An 11,056-nucleotide genomic window follows, 5' to 3' on the forward strand; every position below is an offset into this window, starting at 1 on the left:
TTAAAGATTTCTTTAATTACACGTATTTGTTTATTGATGGGTGGGAGTCTGAACATGGACTTCCTGAAGGAGTTCATACTCCTCATCTCCCATGTGGTTCCCTGGAATCAAACTCATGGGACCAGGTAGGGCAGCAACTACCTTTGCAAGCTTTCTAGCCTTTATCTAATTTTTAAGTGTGTTGGGGTGGGGGGGTGGGGGGGGCTACATTTATGTATGAGTATGCTTATTGTATGTGTATGCATGGGGATATGTGTACATATATGTGCATATGTATATGTGGGAGTATATGTATGTGTGTATGAGCAGGTGTATGTGTACATGTACATATGGGGATATGTATATATGTATATGAGTATATGTATATGTATGTGTATATGAGTGAATGTATGTGTACATATATTTATGAGGATATGTGTATATGTGTAAGTAGGTATATATGAATAAGTATATATATATATGTGGGGGGGAATATATATGTGTGTATAAGTAAGTATATGTGTTCATGTATATATGGGGATATGTGTGTGTAAGTAGGTATATGTGGGGAGTATATATATGAGTAAGTATATGTGTATATATGTGTGTGTATATATGTGTGGGGATATGAGCATGCCAATATAGGTGTCTACAAAAAGCCGAAAGAGGGTGCTAGATTCTCCTGACGCTGGATTTCTGAGTGGCGATATATCTGCCAACACAGGGTGCTGAGGACTGAGTTCCCACTGAACAGCACAAACTCTCAGTTGCTGCACCATCTCTCCAGTCCCTGGGAAACTAATAGTGTTTGGGGCAAAAATAAAAAAGAATATGCTTTTAGAGACACTGATCCATTACAAAAGTTCAATGTCCACTGGCTTTACAGCCACCAGGGCCCATTCTTGTGTGGCTATGTCCTAGAACAGTATCAACAAAACCAGAAGCTGTTTGGGAATCAGAACCGCAGGAGATTCGGTTGGTATCCTTATGTCCAATACCATGGAAACCAGCCAAGGCCCCAATTAAACCCTAACCCAAACAGATGGAGGGTTATACATATGTTTTCATAGGCCACGGTCGGAACAACTTCCCTACCTATAGTGCTTAACCTCCAGTCCTCCTGCCTCCTGATTCGATGCCCTGAATGCCCTCCTGTATAATCCTGACACATCGGTTCTGAGCAGGCAGCATATGCAGCCTCCACAACACTTCTGAGCTCATGAATCCCAGAGTCTAGTATGAGCATCTCAGATGAAGGAAAATATGACCTTCCATCAACTATGTATGTAGGGTTGTGTTCCATACAATTTATTTGTAAGGCCCGCAGTATGGCCTGAAGCCTAGATTTAACCTAGACTAGTTTGATTAAAGAGGCTTTTTTGTTTTTCTTCTTTTAGTGCAAGAGCTGGCCACGGAAAGAAAACAGAGAAAGAATGCAAAAAAGGAAAGCCAGTAGACAAATGTCTGAGGAATCCAACCCCATCTGCCTTTTCACATTGTGAAGTCCCAACAGCCCATGGGTTGTGAGCAGCAGACTACTAGGGTGGGAAAAATGTGGGGCCAGCTGGACCACAAAGCAAGATCCTTCTCAAGAAGAAAAACCAAACAAAAAGAGGTCATTGCATCTGAGCGGACAGGTGCTGTGACTGGGGTCACATGAATGAATGGCTGCTGGCTGGACCGTGCAGTGATAGATTCCCACTCCTGGAACTTACAAATATTTCCTTATGAGGCACAATTAAATTGAAGATCTTGCCAGGGGGAAGATTATCTTGGCTCCTAAGTCCAAGCACAGTTGTCCATATAAGACTGAGATAGAGGAAGCTTTTTTTAAACTTTTGTGTGCAGTTTGCATGCATATGACCATTCATGTTGGCATGTGTGTGCAGGTATGAACGTGTGCCTGTGGAATCAGAGGCTGATGCTGGGTGTATTCTCAGTGTCTTTCCTGGGCCAGGGAGTCTCGCTGGACCCAATCCTTGCTTGTTAAGTTAGTCCAGCGAAGCAGCTTGCCTAGGGCAATGTCCTGTCTCCTCTGCCTTCTGCTCCCCACTGTGTGCATGCATTAAAACAGGAACCCATGCTCTGTTGCTCTTATGCATGCATAGCAGTATATAACTCACTGGAGCCACCTCCCAGCATCAAAGGGAGATAACACAGAGAAAAGCATGGACCCAGACTGGAATGACAAGCCACACACCAGGAAATGCTCAAAGTTCAGACTGTGACCTTCTCCGGAACCTTCAGTGACTATACCCTGCCTGCTGCAGGGTTTCAGTCCCTGGCCCCAGAACTGTGACAGAATAAAGACTTGCTGTTTAAGCCACTGAGCCTTCAGTACTTTGAAACAACAGCCACTGGACAGGGATGTTCTAAAAGTAGCCACAGGATTTCCAGGAAGAGAGAGACTGAGCTATGTGGAGGAGGGAGAAAGCCATCAGGTGAAAAGCTGAGGGTTATGGCCTTGGGGAAGAAAGGCAGGAAGGCTGGATGGGGACGTGGCTCAGTCAGTAAAGTGCTTTCCTTGAAAGCACAAAGACCTGAGTTTAATCCCCAGAACCAACCCACATTAAAACAAAGAAAAGCCAGGAGTGGGTGGACACACTTGTAAGACCAGTGCTAGGAGGCTGAGACATACGGGTTCCTGGGGCTTGATAGTCATCCAGACTAGCCTGGTAGGTGGGTTCTAGGTCAGTAAGAGGTACTGTTTCAACAAAAATATGGTTGATTCACGAGGAACATCACCCAAGGTAGACCTCTGGCCTATACATGCACTCTCACACACATGCATGCACACTCTATATAAACACACACACACACATACACACACACAAAATGCAAAGGGTGAGAAATGAGACTTAGGGAGTTCAATACAGTTTTGTTGGTTTCCATTCACGGTGAACAAAGTATATGCATACACATACATACAGGCAAAATATTCATGCTCATAAAATAAGAAAAAATAAATTATTTTTAAAAGTCATTTGACATATATTTATCAAGGTACTATTATGTGCAGGTGTGATGGTTTATATATGCTCAGCCCAGGGAGTGGCACTATTAGAAGGTGTGGCCCTGTTGGAGGAACTGTGTGTCACTGTGGATGTGGGCTTTAAGACCCTCATCCTAGCTCCCTGGAAGCTAGCAGCCTGCAGATGAAGATGTAGAACTCTCAGCTCTGGCTGCATCATGCCTGCCTGGATGCTGCCATGTTCCCCATTTGATGATAATGGACTGGACCTCTGAATCTGTAAGCCGGTTCCAGTTAAAAGTTGTCCTTTAGGCTGGAGAGAGTGGGGCAGGAGATGGTGGGGGAGGCGGGAAATGACAAAGTTAAAAAAAAATTGCCCTTTATAAAAGTTGCCTTGGTTATGGTGTCTGTTCACAGCAGTGAAACCCTAAGACACCAGATCTATTCAAATGTCAAATCAAAAAACTTTTAGAGTTTTAGGAAAATAAGATATGCGGCAAAGGAGTTCCTTGTCCCAGAAGGTATTTATTCAGTAGCCTATAACAGGAATTTCCTAGGAATCTAGCAACCTGTAGCAGGGTAGAGAAGTAGCTCTGTTAGTAAAGTGGTTGCCATGCAAGCATGAGAAGCCAGGTAAAAAGCCAGGCATGGTGGTCCATGCCTATAACACCAGCATGGGATGGCAGAGGCACAAAGATGCTAGATGCTCACCGACCAGCCAGCTAAGCCTACTAGCAAGCCCCACCTTCCAGCGTCTCCAAAACATCTGAGGAACAGTACCGGGATTGACCTCTGAGTCCCACATGCTTTGTACCTGCACATGTGTGCACATACTCTGACATGTGCACACACCTACAAACAGGCACAAAAATAAGAGAGATGAGAGTGACAGAAGACACTTGGTGTTGGTCTGTAGCTACACAGGTAAGCATAAGTGAGCCTTCTGTGCACACATACAGAAAAGGTTACAGCAAGGTACAGAGCAGTGGTCCTCAACCTTCTAACAGTGTAGCCCTTTAATACAGTTCCTCGTGTTGTGGTAACACCCAATGATAAATATATTTTGTTGCTATATTATAACTGTAATTTTGCTACTGTTATGAATCATAACATAAATATCTGATATGCAGGATATCTGATATACTACCACTGTGGAAAGGTCATTTGACCCTCTAAAGGGGTAATGATCTACAGATTGAGGGTCTATAGGCCATGTTGACGTAGGAATTTAAGCAACATTTCTCAGAAGCAATTTGGCGATGAATGCCAATAACCTTTTCAAAAAAGTTCACCATCCAGTCTGAACCAAGGAAGGGGGAAAAATGTATAGATGGTTCAGTAAGTCAAGGCAACTGCAGCAGGTGTGGTGGTGTACACCTTTAGTCCCAGTAAGTGGGAGGCAGAGGCAGGTGGATTTCTGTGAGTTCGAGACCAAGCTGGTCTACAGAGCTAGCTCTAGGACATTCAGAGCTACACACACACACACACAAAAATCCCATCTCGGGGAAAAGAAGGAAACAAACAAAGCTACACATGCCGGACAACTGGACTTTTGAGTCCCACGAGAACTGGCTTCCAAAAGATGTCCTCAGATATTGGCATGTGGCATGCAAACACATGAGCGCGCGCGCACGCACACACGCGCACGCACACACACACACACACACACACACACACACACACACACACACACATAATCATAATTTAAATGCATAGGAAAGTAACTAAAAGTTGGACCAAAGTGTTAACGACTGAATCACTCACTGCTCTTGTGTAATGTAACCAGATGGAGTGTCACTGCCGGATCCCTGTAGCAGGGTAACCCAGTGGCCAGCAGATGGCGCTCTCCAACTCTAGGACTAAGATCCAGACCCTCTCCAGCTGCAGTTCCTCAAATCCCCTAGGGCCTCATTAACAATTGCATCCTTCTGGCAGAAGAGAGGAAAGATTGCAAAGAAACCCCACCTTTAACTTCAAAGGCTTAGTCTTGAAAGGGAACTGTGCGCACCACCTTTGGCCATGCTTGGTTGCAGATGTGGGCTGGAAAAACATCTCCCCAGACTAATTATGGGCAAAAGGAGCAAGATTTTTGGTGGACAGGAAGCCTTCTTTGCCACAGGGAGACTTAATCTTTATTTTATAAATGTTCTACAGTGAAAAGAGTATGTTTTAATAATCAGGAAAGGGGCAGTTAACGGTGTGTATAGAAAGTAAGTAGCAGTGTGTGAAGTAACAGTCTAGAGAGAAAACAGCGCTACATTGCAAGGATGACGTTCTGGGCAGCCCGGGAAATGGCCCAAGTTGGAACTGTAACAATGTAATAACACTCCGCTTTGGGAGATCCTTTCCCTCAACCACGCAGTACTCTAGTTTCAGTAGTTATGCATGAGACAATAACCAAATGGAACTTTTAAATTACCTACTTAAGCCTGTCAGAGTAGAGCACAGATTTTAGTAGGTGATATACAATTAGATAAAAGGCAGGGGTATTTTGATATTCAGAATATCAAATCCCTTTTGCTTAGGGATAAGCTGCCAGTAAGTTCAGAATGCCTTTGTCCCCACAACTACATGCAAGAGTTTGTAATAAATTCGGGTACAAATATAAAAGAGCCACTTTTCTGACTCTAAGAGGCTAGGAACGGTGGCTAGACTTTTCCTGGTAAAAGAAAGAATTAGGAACAACACAATTTTGTAATTTCTGCTTATTGAAGATATTCCATCAGGTGTGTGGGACAGAATGCAATTCAGTTTCTGGATAAGGCCCCAGGTTCAACCTCCAGTACCAACAAAACAAAAAAATTGGGATACAGTGTGATCTTTTAGAATGTACTGTAGCGTGTTATTCAACGGCATAGAAAATATGTGCATTTTTAATGTTTGTATTATTAAAACATGTATAGGTGTTTTGCCTGCACACATTTTTGTACACCACATGAGTACCTGTACCCTCAGAGGACAGAAGAGAGTATGGAGTTAGAGATAATTGTGAGCAACCCTGTGGGTGCTTGAAATCAAACCTGGGGCCTCTGCAAGAGCAGCCAGTGCTCTTAACTGCTGAGCCATCTCTCTAGCCCCGTGTGTCAGTTTTTTAAAACAAATTCCCAAGTATTATGCACAGTCATTAAAACATACGTAATATTTAGAAGTCAGAGAAACAAACACTAATATTATGGTTATCTCTGGGTGGGGGTGGGGTAAATCTTTTTTTTTTTTTTATTGTTTGAAAATTGTTGGGCTGGTGAGATGGCTCAGCGGGTAAGAGGACTGACTGTGCTTTCAAAGGTCCTGAGTTCAAATCCCAGCAACCACATGGTGGTTTACAAACCACCCGGCCAACAGAGGGAGCGGAGGTTCTAAATTCAATTCCCAACAACAGATGAAGGTTCACAACCATCTGAACAGCTACAGTGTGTGCTCATATACATAAATAAATAAATCTAAAGAAGAAAGAAAATTGTTTCTATTGTTGGAAAATTCTCTTTTCCAACATCTCAGCAAAAAAAAAAAAAATGTGTAATGCTTTGAAATCACATTTAAAATAATTTACCTCTATCTTATTAATATTTGGGAAGTTCTCCTGATAATATGGAAAAAGGCAATCTATGACACTGTGCATCTGTCCCAGTTGTGTATGTGTACAGTCGCATGCACTTCCCCTAAGGAGACATAAGCAAACATCTGGTCACCCCAGACTGAGCAGCAGTAACAGACAAAGGGACCGTTCCACACATGTCTAGCTTCGGGACCAAGTACATTTATTGGACTGTCTTAGTAAACATGGCTAAGGGATTAAGGACCGGAGTGTAGGCCATTCCAAAAAGCCTCACCCCAGCATGGACCAGTACTTCCAGGGCTGCATAGACAGAGTTCCCCTCTTAAGGGAGTTTCTAACAATGTGTCTAACAGGGGAGCAGTGTACACGAGGTGACCCTATGACTTTGTTCTCCCTGCCTTTGAAACTGTGGCCTTGAGTGTAGACAGCAGGGAGACAGGAGGGTGGAGGGCATAAACAGCTCCAGCTTTCTGGCGGGGAAGCCCAAAGGTCATCCCATGGGGAAGTAGAAAGACAAGGAAATGAATCCAGAAAGCCATTGAACTCCAGCCTGCCTCCAGCTATGGCTCTCACGCCACCCCTCACTAGGATAGCAATGACTATTGGGCTAAACCAAGAGGCAAACCACTGCCTCAGTGTCAGGCTGGGCAACAGGAGACCTAACTGAGCAGCACTGCAGACTCAGAAAGCACTCCTTGCAGAGACTCCAACAGGCTCTCACATTTGCAGTAGAAACCCAGGGCTCAACTACCTTCTCATGAAGAAAATACCAACATATGCAGAGTTTAAACTACTCTTTAAAAAGCTCAATAGCCAAATGGCCTAGTGAGATGGCTCAGGGGTTAAGAGCACTGGCTGCTCTTCCAGAGGTCCTGAGTTCAATTCCCAGCAACCACATAGTGGCTCACGACCATCTATAAAGGGATCTAAGGCCCTCTTCTGGAATGCAGGTATCCATGTAGCCAGAGCACTACCACCTTTAACAAAGGGGATTATCGGGGAAAGGATTGGTGAATGGAAAGACTTTTAAACTCCTGTTTAAAAACACATTCATGTTAGGTTTCAAACCTGGGACAAATGGCTGAGGTTCCTATTTAACATATTGAAGTGGACTTGGCCTCTAGGTTCTCCCTGCATCCCTCAGTCCCTACGTGTTATAGGGCCATCCTGGCTGGCATACCCTGCCCCCTACCTTGACCTCCCCAGCCAAGGGCGACCCAGGTGTTCTTCCCTATAGAATCCAGCCCTTTGGGTTACCAGCTCTTTTTGTACCTTTGGGCTTGCTGGCTGCTGCATCTCGTTCCCCTCTCTCCTTTCCCCAGGTGTCCCAGCTCCGGGTCCAATCCACTCTGGACTTTCCCAGATAACCTTGCTATAATGCTCCCATATATCTCCAATAAACTTTTCCTCCACAGTATCTAGGTGTGTGCTTTCCTTTCTTTTTACTTTGTCTCATTCATCTGGTGCTAAAACCCAGGACCAGGTGAGTTTGTTTCCTTTTTATTCTTCTCTTTGTTCTCATCCACTTAGCAGTTGAAAAGAGATGACTGTAGCAGAAGCAGGGGTTAGAGGCACTTGCCTGGAGATGCTGCACTGAGGACACCACAAGATGTGTCTTAACCACTGAGAGAGCTGCTATGATGAAATACCTCCCAGAAGCAATTTGATGAAGTTGGGCTCACAGTTTGAGAGGTACAGGCCATCATGAACAAAGAAGGCACAGCCGTAGACAGCAGCACGGTAGCAGGAAGAGCGAGGCTGGGGCTCATTATGTCCTCACATCAGTGCAACACAAAACAGAGAATAGACACCATGCTAGCTGGTTATAAGTGTGGATATTCCACCTACAATCCACTTCTTCCAGCAGAGTTCTACCTCCCAAAGGGTCCACAACATCACAAAACAGCACCACAAACAGGAGACCAAGTCCTTTCTGTTTTACCTTTTGTCTAATATCTCTCTCTCTCTCTCTCTCTCTCTCTCTCTGTGTATGTGTGTGTGTGTATGCATGTGTACATGTTTGTGTGTGCACATGTGGGTGCAGGCACATGTACGCCTGTGTACAGGTACATGGATGGAGATCTGAGGTTGATACTGGATGTCTTCCTCAACCACTCTGTCTTAAGGTTTCGATTGCTGCAGCGAAACACCATGACCAGAAAAATCAAGTTGGGGAGTGGGGAGGAAAGGGTTTCTTTGACTTACACTTCCATATTGCTGTTTCTCACCAAAGGAAGTCAGGACAGGAGCTCACACCGGGCAGGAGATGATACAGAGGTCTCGGAGGGAGCTGAATACTGGCTTGCTCCCCATGGCTTCCTTGGCCTGCTGCTTTCTTATAGAACCCAGGATCGCCAGCCCAGGGATAGCACCAGCCACAGTGGGCTGGGTCCTTCCCCATCAATCACTAATTTAAAAAATGCCTTACAGCTGGATCTAATAGAGGCATTTTTTCTAATTGTTCCCTCCTTTCAAATAAGTTTAGTTTGTGTGTAAAGTTAACATAAGACTAGCCAGCACCCACACACTCAAGGAATCTGAAGGTTAGCATTTCAGACAGACCAGCTGACCAGCAAGCCCCAGGGATCTTTCCCTCACTTCAGCACTAGGATTAAGGTGTCCTTCATTATGTGGGGCTTTTAAGTCTGCGCTGGGATCTGAACTCAGGTCCTCCTGTTTGTAAAGCAAACACTTTACCAGGTGAGCCACCATCCCAGCACAAGACCAAGTGTTTAACTACAGGAGTACATTAACTACAAGGGGACATTCATATTCAAACTACTACATATGAGAAAGACATTCGTGCTATTAGTATGAGCTAGAACAAGGAGAATATTCTTTGAAAAGTTCCATGACCAAAGGCCTACTTGCAGTCTCCCCTCTGGGACCCAACTTTAGCCTTCCTTTCTTACAAACCCACAAAGCCTTCCCGCCTGTTTTTATGGTCCCTCCCCCTCCTTAGCCATTACTTATATATTCATATATATATATATATATTCATTTATAGCCATCATGATTTTTATAATTAAAATAATCAGTGACGACAACAAGAAGAGCCATCTAATAAGTATTTTCTTTTTTCTAGATGTTGTGCTGAGTACGTATCATAATCCTAACTGAGAAATAAATAATATCATCCCCACTTGACAAAACTTGAAAACAATTAAATGTATTATAATTATTTTTACAATTGCTTTAATTACCCTAATTGGATTTAACGGAGTTCTACAAGGTTGTACCTACCCTAGAGCATCTTCAAGGTCCAAAGAATCCAAGCTGGAATGACCTTAGCAGTATGCTTGTACTTGAATCCTTGATTCTACAACTGATAGACTCGGGCTGTGTAGGAAGCCGCCCTCACATTCGCCGTTGCAAGATGGCGCTGACATCCTGTGTTCTAAGTGGTAAACAAATAATCTGTGCATGTGCCAAGGGTAGTTTTCCACTACATGTGCTCTGCCTTCCCCGTGACGACAACTCGGCCGATGGGCTGCAGCCAATCAGGGAGCGATACGTCCTAGGCGGAGAATAATTCTCCTTAAAAAGGGACGGGGTTTCGCCATTCTCTCTCTTGCGCTCTGGCTCCTAAAGATGTAAGCAATAGAGTTCTTGCTCTCTTGCGCTCTTGCGCTCTGGCTCCTAAAGATGTAAGCAATAGAGTTCTTGCTCTCTTGCGCTCTTGCGCTCTGGCTCCTAAAGATGTAAGCAATAGAGTTCTTGCTCTCTTGCGCTCTTGCGCTCTGGCTCCTAAAGATGTAAGCAATAGAGCTCTTGCTCTCTTGCTCTCTGGCTCCTAAAGATGTAAGCAATAAAGTTTTGCCGCAGAAGATTCTGGTTTGTTGCGTTCTTCCTGGCCGGTCTCGAGAACGCGTGTAAGAGGGCTGGTTGAGATTATTTTGAAATTGAGTTCAGTCCGTCAACCTGAGAGAAACACAGGCCAAATGAAATGTTTGTGAATGCCTAGGTCCCGGCCACGGCTCTTAAGCTGCCTCTTGGCTTCCAAATCTCATTCAAGAAAAGGCTGAGAGGACTGAAGGCAGTTTGTGCACCTGTAAAGCCAGTCTTGCTTCTCGCTGAGATCAAGATGAAACAATTTCTGTTTCAGACCATCGCTGCCCTCGACCGACCTTGGTGCTAAATACTTACTGTGATTTTTGTGCAGCAAAACATTCCAAGTTCAAAGTAAGATGGATATACCTTAGCCATATGTGGAGGAGGGAAATCGATTTCTATGATAAATGCTGAGGGTCCTGTTCTGTCCTAGGGCACTGTTGACAGACCCGTTGGAGCACAGCATATTCATTCCTGAAACCCAGGGCTCCCTGGCACCCGAATGCTTGGTACCCTGGGATGTTTTAGGCTGTTCTGCAATGTGCTGGGAAAGACAGCACATCTATCCCTCTGGCTACAACATCCCAGGGAACTTTTGATTGGAAGACCACTGTGCTGGGCTGTGAGGCTGTGAAATGAAGTTGGAGGGAATGGGGACAGAAGACATCCTGGGTGTTAATGACACGGAAGGAAAGAGGGACAAGTGGGCCAGAGTTTGG

The 11,056-nt window shown here is 44.5% G+C and overlaps 1 long non-coding RNA gene across 1 annotated transcript in view; it reads right to left on the reverse strand.

The window, feature by feature from the left end:
• The window catches only part of Gm30551 (predicted gene, 30551), a 116,239-nt gene extending 107,408 nt beyond the window's left edge, over nt 1–8,831 (reverse strand). Inside the window, exon 1 of the long non-coding RNA NR_136924.1 lies at nt 8,712–8,831. This is a non-coding gene — a long non-coding RNA (predicted gene, 30551). The remainder of the gene's footprint in view (nt 1–8,711) is intronic.
• Between the last annotated feature and the right edge of the window lie 2,225 nt (nt 8,832–11,056).

This window comes from Mus musculus, chromosome 13, assembly GCF_000001635.26.
Source record: "Mus musculus strain C57BL/6J chromosome 13, GRCm38.p6 C57BL/6J".
Taxonomy (NCBI): Eukaryota; Metazoa; Chordata; class Mammalia; order Rodentia; family Muridae; genus Mus; species Mus musculus.